The 14,036-nt window shown below is 45.7% G+C and overlaps 1 long non-coding RNA gene across 1 annotated transcript; it reads right to left on the reverse strand.

Moving 5' to 3' along the window:
- Positions 1–1,561: 1,561 nt before the first annotated feature.
- Positions 1,562–2,755, reverse strand: LOC129638636 (uncharacterized). The gene is made up of 2 exons (XR_008707944.1): positions 2,525–2,755; positions 1,562–1,955 (listed from the first exon to the last, which is right to left on the reverse strand). It is a non-coding gene; the product is annotated as an uncharacterized LOC129638636 (long non-coding RNA).
- Between the last annotated feature and the right edge of the window lie 11,281 nt (positions 2,756–14,036).

Raw genomic sequence — 14,036 nt, forward strand, 5'->3', positions numbered from 1 at the left:
ATGTACTTTATAATCCACCGAGGTCAATGTTCAAGCCCTTCCTAATCCATCCATGAAAAGTTACAGCCATATCTCATTTTCTTGTACTTCAGCTACTATTTTTTTTTTTTTTTTTTTTTGAAGAAATTGAGGCTTCACGGCAACGCTGAGTCAGGCAAGTCCGTTGACACCATTTTCCCGGCAGCATCTGCTCACTCTGTGTCCCTGGCCCACGTTTTGGTAATTTGTCCACTATTTCAAGCTTTTTTTCATTTTGATCATATGCATTAAAAAGATCTGCGGTCAGGGAGTTTCAAGGTTTTCCACAACTCGCTACAGGCTCAGAGGATGGTTAGCATTTTTTCGTAGTGATATATTTTGCCATGAAGGTGTGTGCATTGCCTTTATTTTTTTAGGAAATAATGCTGCTGCATACTGAATAGGCTACATGCAGTGGTAAAGAATCTGCCTGCCAATGCAGGAGATGCAGGTTAGACCCTGGGTCAGGAAGGTCCCCTGGAGGAGCACACGGCAACCCACTCCAGTATCCTTGCCTGGAGAATCCCATGGACAGAGGAGCCTGGTAGGCTACAGTCCATGGGGTCACAAGAATCGGACACGACTGAGCAACTATACAAGGCACTTTAGAGAGGAACTGAGGCAGAGCATATGGGGGAGGGATTGTGCCCCTCCCCCAAAGCTGCAAGGGATTCCGCTGAATTACACACCGGACACTCCCTTTCCTCATGTGATAATGCAAGAGCACCTGTGTTCACTCTAGCAAATACACCTACCAGGTACCCAAACCACCCAAAGCCAGCGCTATTAGGAACTCCTCTGCAGAAACAACCATTTCTTGGCTCCTGAGAGGTAACCCAGCCGTGACCCTGAATGTGAAGAATTACTTCCCCGCAAAGAATCCGAAGAGGAGCACAGCAGCCTATCTGTCCTTGAACACCCTTCAACGGGAAATCCTTCCAGCCAAAAGGGCTCTTCTCTTGGCAAAGAGTAACCCCCAGGGACATCTCTCTGCCAAACAGAACTCCCATGCAACATGTGTGCTTACTTATTTGTGGGTTTTCTATTTAACAAACTATGAGAAAGCTGATCCTTTTTCCCGTAAGCACGACCTAATACCCTCTAAACAATCACATTTAATTATACACACCATATTTTGGAAGTATCCCATAAACTCCTCTTCTCAGCCTTCCCTTTTAAAAACAAAATTTCCTTGATGGTGAAAAGTTTGTTTTGCCTTTTGCCTAGAAGCAAAACTTTAGTGAAAACTAAAGTATGAAAATAAATATAACTTACATTAATTTTGTGGTTTAGTGGCTAAGTTGTGTCCAACTCTTTGCCACTCCGTGAACTGCATACATTAATGGACGTTCCAACTTCCTTGGTGGCTCAGACTGTAAAGAATCTGCCTGCAATGCAGGGAGACCTGGGTTCAATCCCTAGGTCAAGAAGATCCCCTCGTGAAGGAAATGGCAACCCACTCCAGTATTTTTGCTTGGAGAATCCTGTGGGCAGAGGAGCCTGGTGGGCTACAGTCCATGGGATCCCCAGAGGCAGACACGACTTAGCAACTAAACCACCATTTTAAATCGATCAAATTTAAAGCTAATATTTCTAGAATTTCTATGCATCACTTTCAACTTTTTCAGTAGTTTTACTAAAAGCTCCTTAGGACATCTAAGTTTTTTTTTTTTTTAATGGATCATGGTTTGTCTTTGGGTCTTATGCGATTTTGCTGGGAAAGCTGAATCACTGCATTGTTTTCCTGAGTATGGAAAACTTGAGTTACTCCCATAACGATGAGATTACTGGCGGATGCTGTCTCCAGAGCAGCTGGTCGTCGTAAGAACTGCCTCAGGCTCCCCAGAGGACGAGAAAGACACCAGGTGAGGATGTAGTGAACGGTTCTTCATTTTTGAAATCACAGCGATGCTTCGTTCATAGGAAGTGAACAGACTCTGGTTAAAAAAAAAATTAATAATAAGAAGTCTAAAGTTTACGAAAAGGAAAAAAAAAAGCACGGTTTTCTTGCCAGTTGCATTAGGTTCCTCTGAAATGGGATGCTGAGTCATCAACCACCAACAAAACCTCCCCAATAATTGACCAGATGAGAACCATAATGATCGGGCTGCTGGCTCCAGAGACAAACCGAGGTCAGGCTCGCCGAGCCTGAGGCTCCCCCAAAATGGAATTCTCCTCGGATCTATGCAATCCTAGAGATTCAAACCAGAAAGGGGAACCACCCAGCTGGCAACCTTGGAACCCCACACTCCTTTGCTCAAGACACAAAAGGGAGGAATTTTCAACCTCCGGCACCCTTATCGCTCAAAAACCAAGTGAAGCTCTCCAAGCAGAATCCTTGGGGCCATCTGCTTTCCATCAGCCCGAGTGTCCGTTTTTGCAAGCTCTATTTTTTTTTTTTTTTATTAATTTCGGGGTGGGGGGTTGTCTATTGCAAGACCAGTGCCTCTGTAAAAGGAGCCCTGGGGCTGGGTTTTCTCTGGTGGTCCAGCGGTTAAGACGTCACCTTCCAGGGCAGGGCGTGCTGGTTCGATCCCCGCTCTAGGAGGTAAGGTCCTCTCTGAGTTGAGCTAGCTCTTTTCCTCCTTCTGGCTTCACAAAGAGGGAAGCGGTTTGCAGCCGGAGGATTGCAGCCGCCCCGTTGCCATGGAAACAGCGGGGCTGGTCCTTTGCCTCCTCACTCCTTAAAAGTGCATGTGGCAACGCGCGTCAAAGTCCACCCCTCCGCCCCTCCCGCACACACCCCGCCCAGGGCCTCCGCCCAGAGATGCCTCTGCAGCTTCTTAAATCCTCCTTCGCTTCCCTGGCGTCTCTCTGATCTCAGGGGCGTTACCCCTCTGTGCTGATTAACCTCAGGCGGCGGTGCTTCCTTTCAAGTCTGCAAAGCAGCTGTCCTGCCGTCAGAGGTGCGGTCCTGTCAGAGGCCCGTCGCCACGTGTGGAGTTTGAGGACCCTGGACGGGAAATCCAGCAACGTAAACACACCCAGCGTTAGCAAACTGCCGGGCAACTGTATCGAGGGTCATCAGAGCTGACGATCTTAGAGGGATACAAGGTCTCGGGGGAGGAGCTTCGTAAAAGACCATACAGGCTGCACAAGTCCGGCTGTGCGACCCCATGGGCTGTAGCCCCGCCAGGCTCCGCTATCCCTGGGATTCTGCAGACAAGGATACTGCAGTGGGTTGCCATGCCCTCCTCCAGGGCATCTTTCCGACCCACCATGCCCTCCTGCAGGGCATCTTCCCGACCCAGGGATCGAACCCGGGTCTCCTGCATTGCACGAGGTTTCTTTACCACCGAGCTATGGAGGGAACTATAGGAGCCCACCGCGCCCCCCCCAACCCCCGCGCCAAACAAAACAAGTTTGATCTATTCCCTGCTCCACAATATTCTCAGGAGCACCCTCTGCCAGGAAATCTTGACTCTCTGGGCCAGCAAAGCATTCCTGGGCTAGAGGGTGGAATGGAAAGTCCCGCATTTCAAACTCGGCTTGTAATAAAACTTGGAAGAAGACGATCCCCACCCACCGTCTCAGTCCGCGGACTGTTTCTCCTGGACTGAGGTGAGCGCAGCGATCAAGGCTCACCGTCTCCGTCATTGATTGTGTTCCCTGGACAGACGGGACCATCACTCAACATCTCTGCCATCGATTATTCTTCCTGGGATTTTTAGATCCCTGCTCCTATATCTCGGTCATAGCTCTATCCCCATTGTTTTAAATTTTAATTACACGAATTAATAATTAAAAAAATAATAGGTGGATCATATTTACTAATGGCTGCACTGGGTCTTGGTTGCTGCAAATGGGCTTTGAGGCTTCTCATTGCAGTGCCTTCTCTCGTGGTAGAGCAAGGACTCTAGGGTGTTCCGGCTTCAGTAGTTGCGGGGCCCAGGATCAGTTGCTCCAGGGCATGTGGGATCTTCCCGCACAAAGGATCGAACCCGTGTCTCTTGCACTGGCAGGCGGATTCCTATCCATTGAGCCACCAGGGAAGCCCCTACTCCCATTATTCATGTTCAGATCATCCCTGATTTGAGAGATGCACTTGTAAGAAAACGACCCAATAAATACATCAGTTCAGTTGCTCAGTCGTGCCCGACTCTGCGACTCCGTGGACTGCAGCACACCAGACCTCCCTGTCCATCAACAACTCCCCGAGTTTACCCAAACTCATGTTCATGGAGTTGGTGATGCCATCCAACAATCTCATCCTCTGTCTTCCCCTTCTCCTCCTGCCTTCAATCTTTCCCAGCATCAAGGTCTCTTCAAATGAGTCAGCTCTTCGCATCAGGTGGCCAAAGTACTGGCGTTTCAGCTTCAACATCAGTCCTTCCAATAAACACCCAGGACTGATCTCCTTTAGGATGGACTGATTGGATCTCCTTGCAGTCCAAGGGACTCTCAAGAGTCTTCTCCAACACCACAGTTCAAAAGCATCAATTCTTCAGTGCTCAGTTTTCTTTATAGTCCAATTCTCACAATAAATACATACAAAACCTCATTTCTGTGTAGGAAAGTCTTCTGCAAACTCTTGAACAGGTGGTTGTCATCATTTGGAATCAGACTGAACATCTGTGAGTTTATTGGCTTTTTTTGAAGATGGCTCCATGGGCCAGATGCTTCTTCCCTCGTGGTTTAGGTGGTAAAGAATCTGCCTGCAATGTGGGAGACCCAGGTTTGGTCCCTGGGTTGGGAAGGTCCCCTGGAGAAGGAAATGGCAACCCACTCCAGTGTCCTTGCCTGGAGAATCCCATGCACAGAGAAGCCTGGTGGGCTACAGTCCATGGGGTTGGGAAGAGTTGGACACGACTGAGCAACTAGCACTCTGTGGGCCAGACACACACACACAGTTGGAAATAAAGTATTTGCAAGATGGAAAAATCTCAGAACCGAAAGAGATAGACATCTTTGACTTCAGGAGATACGGGGACTCACAGGGCAGAGCCAAACTTGAAAGCAGACATTAACATATCTCAAAAGACACGGCGTGTCATCCAAGGAATGTGGTGAAATAAACCAAAGGAAGATAAATTCACAGAGACGGAGGTCACAAATCACGCATTACCGTGCCTGCGGGGGCTCACACTGGCAGCTGAGGTCAAGCCCACGCTTCTCAGGAGAAGCACCCGTTTTAAAAACAGAGGTGAACGCTCTAATCCTGTTGCATCTCAAGCCAGAAAGCATTTATGCCATTTCAATCGTGTGCCCTGGTTTTTATAAATAGTTTTTTTACATTTATTTTTTAATTGGAGGATGATTGGTTTGCAGTGCTGTGTTGGTCTCTGCTGTAGAGCAAAGTGAATCAGTTGTAAGTGCATATAGATCCTCTCCCTCTTGAGCCGCCCTCCCACCCCCATCCACCGCCCTGGTCATCACAGAGCCCCGCGCTGAACTCGCCGTGCTATACAGCGGCTTCCCACTAGCTGTCTCTTTTACACGAGGTGGTGTGTATATATGTCAGTGATACTCCTTCAATACGCCCCACTTTCTCCTTTCCCTGGTGGCTCAGCTGGTAAAGAATCCGCCTGCAATGCGGTTCGATCCTGGGTTCGATCCCTGGGTTGGAGAGATCCCCTGGAGAAGGGAATGGCTACCCACTGCAGTATTCTGGCCTGGAGAATGCCATGGACAGAGGAGCCTGGTGGGCTACAGGTCATGGGGTCGTGAAGAGTTGGACATGACTGAGCGACTAGCAATCCGTGGGCCAGACACACACACACTTGGAAATTAAGTATTTGCAAGATGGAAAAATCTCAGAATCAAAAGAGATAGACATCTTTGACAATACTCTACTGTCCTTGGGGTCGCAAAAAGTCGGACACGTCTTAGCGATTAAACAACAGCAACGTACAATATTTGTTAAAAGTGTAACTTCTCCAAGAGCCTTGGAGTAGTCTTTCATCGACATTCTATATAAAAAGGCACTGTGGTTAGGAACAAATCCCAGCTGTAACTCCATGAAAAATTATTCCCTAAGACGGATAGGATCGATGAGGTGGATTCAAAAAGAACAGATGGATTCAAAAAGAAAGGAAAATCAGTTGCAAAAACATTAATGGATGAATTAAAAGAGAAAAGAACATCAGATATGAAGACATAGCTCTAATCATTTCCTATGCCTGCCAATGACAGAATCCTTGGCAGGAAACAACCACAGTTATATTTTCATGTTTTCTCTTGATAATCACTTTGAAATGGAGCAATTATAAGTGAATGAGGATAATGCAAACTGTCATATTTCTTTTTTTTTCATACTGTCATGTTTCAAGGAAAGAATGAGGTCAGGCTACAGGGTAACTGAGGTCAAGATACAGTCAGAAGAGTATAAAAACAAACAAACCACCCATTCCTAAAATATGGAATGTATTACCATCCTTCTCCTTCCTTTTATTCGTTAGCAATAGAGATCAGTACACGCGTAGGCCAAACCAGCAACTGAGTCATAATTCCGCCTTATTTATTTATTTATCGGTGGAAGGCTTGGTTCTGGGACTAGGGACTGGTAAGTAACATGAAATTCCTAGCACGTAACGCGTCAGTCATTACTGATTATTTACAACATAGCATCCTACCCTTCAATCAGACTTTCCAGGCGGGATTTCTTCCTTCTCTGAGCAACACCCACTTTGTGCTATACACAGATAGCATTCCAGGTTACTTCTTTTCCCCTCTTTTTACATTGAAACTTGTTTCTGCCTGGAAGTTCTTGTAGCCTTTCCTTTCTCCAGGGGATCTTCCCGACCCAGGGATCAAAGCCAGGTCTCCCGCATTGCAGGCAGGTTCTTTACCAGCTGAGCCACAAGGGAAGCCCAAGAATACTGGAGTGGGTAGCCTAATCCCTTCTCCAGGCGATCTTACCTAACCCAGGAATCAAAACCGGGGTCTCCTGCATTGCAGGCGGGTTCTTTACCAGCTGAGCCACCAGGGAAGCCTACTTCTTGGCTGTGCTTTATCTCATTGACGAACAGTTGGTTTTCAATGCTGTGTTAATTCCTGCTTTACAGCGCAGTGATTGGGTTCTGCACACACGTACATTCTTTCTCAAGCTCCTTTCCATTGTGCTTTATCCCAGGATATTGAATCTAGCTCCCTGCGCTCTCCAGTAGACCCGGTGCTTACCCATCCTGTAGACAACAGTTTGCATCTGCGAACTCCAAGCTCTCAGTTCATCCCTCCCTGCCCCCTCCCTCGACAAGCACCGGTCTGTCCTCTACGTCTCCGAGTCTCCTTCCGTTTAATAAATCAACCCTCAGTATTCATAGGAAAGACGGATGCTGAAGCTGAAGCTCAAGCTCCAGAACTTTGGCCACCGGATGTGAAAAACGGACTCATGTGGAGAAGACCCCGATGCTGGGAAAGATGGAAGGCGGGAGGAGAAGGGGACGACAGAGGATGAGATGGTTGGATGGCGTCACCGTCTCGACGGACATGACTTGGAGTAAGCTCTGGGAGTTGGTGATGGACACCCGCCTGGCGTGCTGCGGTCCATGAGATTACAGGGTGAGACATGACTGAGTGACTGAACAACAACAGCATATATATAAAATGTGTGTATAAATAATGTGTGTATATATACAATGTGTGTATATATAATGTGTGCATATACATATGTGTGTATATAGATATAATGTATGTATATAAAATGTATGCATATATGTGTGTGTATATATAAATGTGTGCATATATAATTTGTATATACATTGTGTGTATAAAATATGTGCATATATGTGTGTGTATATATGATGTGTATATATATACTGTGTGTATATACATGTGTGAGCGTATGTATATATATAGTGTACGTATATGTGTGTGTGTTTATATAATGTCTGTATATATATATTATGCATGTGTATATATTTAATGTTTGTATTCAGTTCAGTTCAGTTCAGTCGCTCATTCATGTCTGACTCTTTGTGACCCCATGAACCTCAGCAAGCCAGGCCTCCCTGTCCATCACCAACTCCCGGAGTCCACCCAAACCCATGTCCATTGAGTCAGTGATACCATCCAACCATCTCATCCTCTGTCGTCCCCTTCTCCTCCTGCCCTCAATCTTTCCCAGCATCAGGGTCTTTTCCAATGAGTCAGCTCTTCGCATTAGGTGGCCAAAGGATTGGAGTTTTAGCTTCAACATCAGTCCTTCCACTGAACACCCAGGACTGATCTCCTTTAGGATGGACTGGTTGGATCTCCTTGCAGTCCAAGGGACTCTCAAGACTCTTCTCCAACACCACAGTTCAAAAGCATCAATTCTTTGGGGCTCAGCTTTCTTCACACTCCAACTCTCACATCCATACATGACCACTGGAAAAACCATAGCCTTGACTAGACGGACCTTTGTTGGTAAAGTAATGTCTCTGCTTTTGAATATGCTATCTAGGTTGGTCATAACTTTCCTTCCAAGGAGTAAGCGTCTTTTAATTTCATGGCTGCAATCACCATCTGCTGTGATTTTGGAGCCCAGAAAAACAAAGTCTGACACTGTTTCCACAGTTTCCCCATATATTTGCCATGAAGTGATGGGACGGGATACCAAGATCTTAGTTTCTGAATGTTGAGCTTTAAGCCAAAGTTTTCACTCTCCTCTTTCACTTTCATCAAGAGGCTCTTTAGTTCTTCTTCACTTTCTGCCATAAGGGTGGTGTCATCTGCATATCTGAGGTTATTGATATTGCTCCCGGCAATCTTGATTCCAGCTTGTGCTTCTTCCAGCTCAGCGTTTCTCATGATGTACTCTGCATATAAGTTAAATAAGCAGAATGACAATATACAGCCTTGACGTACTCCTTTTCCTATGTGGAACCAGTCTGTTGTTCCATGTCCAGTTCTAATTGTTGCTTCCTGATCTGCATATAGGTTTCTCAAGAGGCCGTTCAGGTGGTCTGGTATTCCCATCTCTTGAAGAATTTTCCACAGTTGATTGTGATCCACACAGTCAAAGGCTTTGGCATAGTCAATAAAGCAGAAATAGATGTTTTTCTGGAACTCTCTTGCTTTTTCCATGATCCAGCGGATGTTGGCAATTTGATCTCTGGTTCCTCTGCCTTTTCTGAAACCAGCTTGAACATCTGGAATTTCATGGTTCACATACTGCTGAAGCCTGGCTTGCAGAATTTTGAGCATTACTTTACTAGCATGTGAGATGAGTACAATTGTGCAGTAGTTTGAGCATTCTTTGGCATTGCCTTTCTTTGGGATTGGAATGAAAACTGACCTTTTCCAGTCCTGTGGCCACTGCTGAGTTTTACAAATTTGCTGCCATCAGAGTGCCTGATGGACTATGGACGGAGGTTTGTGACATTGTATAGGAGACAGGGATCAAGACCATCCCCAAGAAAAAGAAATGCAAAAAAGCAAAATGGCTGTCTGAGGAAGCCTTACAAATAGCTGTGAAAAGAGGAGAAGCGAAAAGCAAAGGAGAAAAGGAGAGAAAAGCAAAGAATAGCAAGGAGAGATAAGAAAACCTTCCCCAGCGATCAATGCAAAGAAATAGAGAAAAACAGAGTGGGAAAGACTAGAGATCTCTTCAAGAAAATTAGAGATACCAAGGGAACATTTCATGCAAAGATGGGCTCGATAAAGGACAGAAATGGTATGGACCTAACAGAAGCAGAAGATATTAAGAAGAGGTGGCAAGAATACACAGAAGAACTGTACAAAAGAGATCTTCACAACCCAGAAAATCATAGTGGTGTGATCACTGACCTAGAGCCAGACATCCTGGAATGTGAAGTCAAGAGGGCCTTAGAAAGCATCACTACGAACAAAGCTAGTGGAGGTGATGGAATTCCAGTTGAGCTATTTCAAATCCTGAAAGATGATGCTGTGAAAGTGCTGCACTCAATATGTATAGCATATAATGTGTGTATATGCACGTGTATGCATATATTTGTATGTGTATACAAAACATGCGTGTACACATGTGTATATTCAGTTCAGTTCAGTCGCTCAGTCGTGTCCAACTCTTTGGGACCCCATGGACTGCGTATGTGTAATATATGTACTGTGTGTATATACATGTGTGTATGTGTATATAGATATAATGTGTGCATGTATAAATATAATGCATGTGTATATATAGTGTGCATATATAGTGTGTATATATTTAATGTGTGCATATGAATGTGTATGTGTGTATGCATATATGTGTATGTATATATATAATGTGTGTATATATGTGTGTGTTTGTGTGTGTATTAGTGTGTGTGTCTGTGTGTGTATAGACGTGTGTCCGTGCTGGCTGACTTTCTGTCATCCGGCATCTCTATTTAAAGCATGCTCTGCCTACAAATAATCTCCCACATATCCTTCCCCTCCACGGACAAACACCAGGCCTGTCACCCCCCCCACCCCCACCCCCACTGTCCCCACACCCCCACCCCACCCCCGACACCTCCACCTCCCCAAACCCCCACCCCCGTCCTGCAGGCTGCAGGCGTTCCTGGGGGATTAAGCCTGTTTCCCTTCCGCACCCCACTCCCAGGGGGCCGCCTCTGAGATCCCGGGAGGTCAGGCAGCTACAGGAAAGCAGCCCCGAGGCTCTGAGCCTCCCCTGAAGCTCCGTTTGAGCCGTTTGGCACTAACCTGCCGCGGTTAGGAACATTGCTTTGGGGCCGGTTGACTGAAGTTTGTTTACATACAGAAATCCTCCCCAGCAAGTTTTTCTGCCCTCCGAGAGGCCAGGTGCCCCTCGTTGTATTTCAGTCGCTCAGTCGAGTCCGACTCTGTCTGACCCCATGGACCTCAGCACGCCAGGCCTCCCTGTCCATCACCAACTCCTGGAGCTCGCTCAAACTCATGTCCATTGAGGCGGTGATGCCATCCAACTGTCTCATCCTCTGCCATCCCCTTCTCCTGCCTTCAATCTTTTAAGGGGCAGGGTGCCTTTTAAGACTTACTGGGTGTCTTATTCCCTGTTCAAGAAAGCAAACCCACAGTGAATTTCCAAGGCAGGCCCAAACATGTTTCTTCCTTCATGTGCATAATAAAAGGGAAACAGTTGCTTGAGAAGAATCACAGTGGGGCTCAAAGAATAAACTCGGGTGGTGACGCCGGGACCGATTCCCAGCCTGAGGGTGGCCTCCTCCAGATGCTTGCCTTCTCTACAAAACCTCAGTCTCTTCATTTGCAAAATGGGATTCATAACAATGACACCAGCCTCCCAGGCCTCTGTGGCTCACGCCAGCTGGAGCTTCTAAGGGTTTAACCCAGGGCCTGCGTTAGGAAGTGAGCTGGGGCTGTGTGAGTGTTCTGCTCAGTCATGTCCGACTCTCTGCAACCCCCATGGACAGCAGCCCCGGACAGCAAATTAAAAAGCAGAGACATTGCTTTGCCAACAAACGTCCATCTAGTCAAGGCTATGGTTTTTCCAGTGGTCATGGATGTGAGAGTTGGACCATAAAGAAAGCTGAGTGCCGAAGAATTGATGCTTTTGAACTGTGGTGTTGGAGAAGACTCTTGGGAGTCCCGTGGACTGCAAGGAGGTGCAACCAGTCCATCCTAAAGGAGATCAGTGCTGGGTGTTCATTGGAAGGACTGATGCTGAAGCTGAAACTCCAATACTTTGGCCAACTGATGCAAAGAACTGATTCATCGGAAAAGAGTCTGATGCTGGGAAAGATTGAGGGCGGGAGGAGAAGGGGACGACAGAGGATGAGATGGTCGGATGGTGTCACTGACTCAATGGACATGAGTTTGACGAAGCTCTGGGAGTTGGTGATGGACGGGGAGGCCTGACGTGATGCAGTCCGTGTGGTCGCAAAGAGTCAGACACGGCTGAGTGACTGAGCTGACTCATGCAAGTTTTACAGCGGTAATATGTAATTAGGAGATCTATTATGCAAATCTATATTATGCAACACACATTGTATAAATATGTATTATATCTTTTGTATCAGCAGTATGTATATACTTTTGTGTATGTGTGTATTTTCTGTGTTAACTACCGTAGGAGGGTGAGCACAATCATGGCCACATGATGAATGCACAGATGGGTCAGGCCTGTCTGACTCTTTGCAACCCCATGGACTGTAGCCCCGCCAGGCTCCTCTGTCTGTGGAATTTCCCAGGCAAAAAATACAGGAGTACGGTGGCCTCACATTGCCTCCTCACATTAACCTCTCATTACTGAGTCCGTCATCAGTTTGGCAAAAAGACAAAATGCCATTCCCTTCTCCTCCTACCTTCAACATTTCCTGGCATCATATAGGACATATGGGACTTCCCAGTTGCCTCCAGTGGTAAAAAAAAGCCTGCTGCCAAGGCGGGAGTCGTAAGAGACTCGAATTCTATCCTTGGTGGGGAAGATCTCCAGGAGAAGGAAATGACAACCCACTCCAGTATTCTTGCCTGGAGAATCCCATGGACAGAGGAGGAGCCTGGTGGGCTACAGTCCATGGGGTCGCAAAGAGTCGGACACAACTGAGAGACTGAGCAGATAGATATACGCATATATATAAATATATATATATATAAGATGTCACACATTATATTGGTTATACATGTATACATATTTATGCATCCTATTGCTTACATAGATATTTTATATCACCCTCTATTTGAAATCACCCTTGAGGTTTTTAGCAATTAAATTATGAGAGCATGTAGAATAAGAACATTTTGCAATCTTTGCTGAATATGGCACTTTCCCCAAATCTCATCTCACTTTTATTTTCTTAAGTGATTTATATCTTCTTAATTCACTATTGAAGTAGCAGTATTCACCCCTGGGATATAATGTAAGTGAAAGTTTAGATCTCCAAATATTTTCAACTTTGATGTTGGCACTAATAAATCCATGAATTTCTCTGTCCATACTTTTCCTCATTTATCAAAAAAAAAAAAAGACTTGTGAGAAAACCAAACATTACATCATTATGTGTTGGAGATCCTTATTCAAAACTTTTGAGCAGTCATCTTTTGCCCGGCCTCCTATCTGGGCTTTATCGTGTGCTGACGAGAAGTAGATGGATCTCTAAGTCATCAGAACTCATTACATTTGTTGCAGCATTTAAGCATTCATTATGGTATAGAAGACATAACATCATAATTTATGTCATGTCATCAAGACCCTTTCTCCCTACGGATTCCTTTTCATGGTCCTTGATATGTCTAGCTCATGGGTCCTATATATGCCGTTAAAAAAAAAAAAAAAAAAAACTACCAAAGGTGCAGAAAGAAAATATTGAAATCTTAAAAAATCAGTTATATGGGCACAGTGGTCCATGGCGTCTTTCTCATTTAATTCCTTATAAGGAAACTATTGTTACCATGGAAACATGATTGACACTTAGGGTTCCAGGGGGGCATGGACCACCCCCATCCCCTGCCAAGGCTCTATTTTTATTCTTCCTCCTTATTCTGAAATATCTCTACTTTCTTTTCTTTTTTTCTGGGGTGCGGGGATTTTCAGAAAAGCATTTGACTGACAGGCATAAGGATAAGCCAGTGAGTTATATACCTCTTGTTGTTGTTCTCAGTCGTCTCCGACTCTGCGATCCCCTGGGCTGCAGCACACCAGGCTTCCCTGGCCATCACCATCTCCCAGAGCTTGCTCAAAGTCATGTGCATCGAGTCGGTGATGCCATCCAACCATCATCCTCTTTTGTCCCCTTCTCCTCCTGCCCTCAATCTTTCCCAGCATCAGGGTCTTTTCAAATAAGTCAGCTCTTTGCATCAGGTGGCCAAAGGGTTGGAGCTTCAGCTTCAGGACTGGTAGTCCCTCCAATGAATCTAGACGATGCGATTCATAGTCCCTCCAATGAATCTCCAGGGTTGATTTTTTTTTTTTAATTGACTGGTTGGATCTCCTTGCAGTCCAAGGGACTCTCAAGAGTCGTCTCCAACACCATGGTTCGAAAGCCTCAGTCTCTTTATTCAAACCTATTAGGTTTTGAATCGGCATTCTCTTTAAGAACCAGCAAACTTTTGATCATAAATTACAGACACGCACACATGCACTCCTAAGTTCCACTGTGGCTCCTGTTTCATCACGGTCAGTTTTCCATTTCACTCTC

The sequence above is a fragment of the Bubalus kerabau genome, chromosome X (genome assembly GCF_029407905.1).
Source record: "Bubalus kerabau isolate K-KA32 ecotype Philippines breed swamp buffalo chromosome X, PCC_UOA_SB_1v2, whole genome shotgun sequence".
NCBI classification, from domain to species: Eukaryota; Metazoa; Chordata; class Mammalia; order Artiodactyla; family Bovidae; genus Bubalus; species Bubalus kerabau.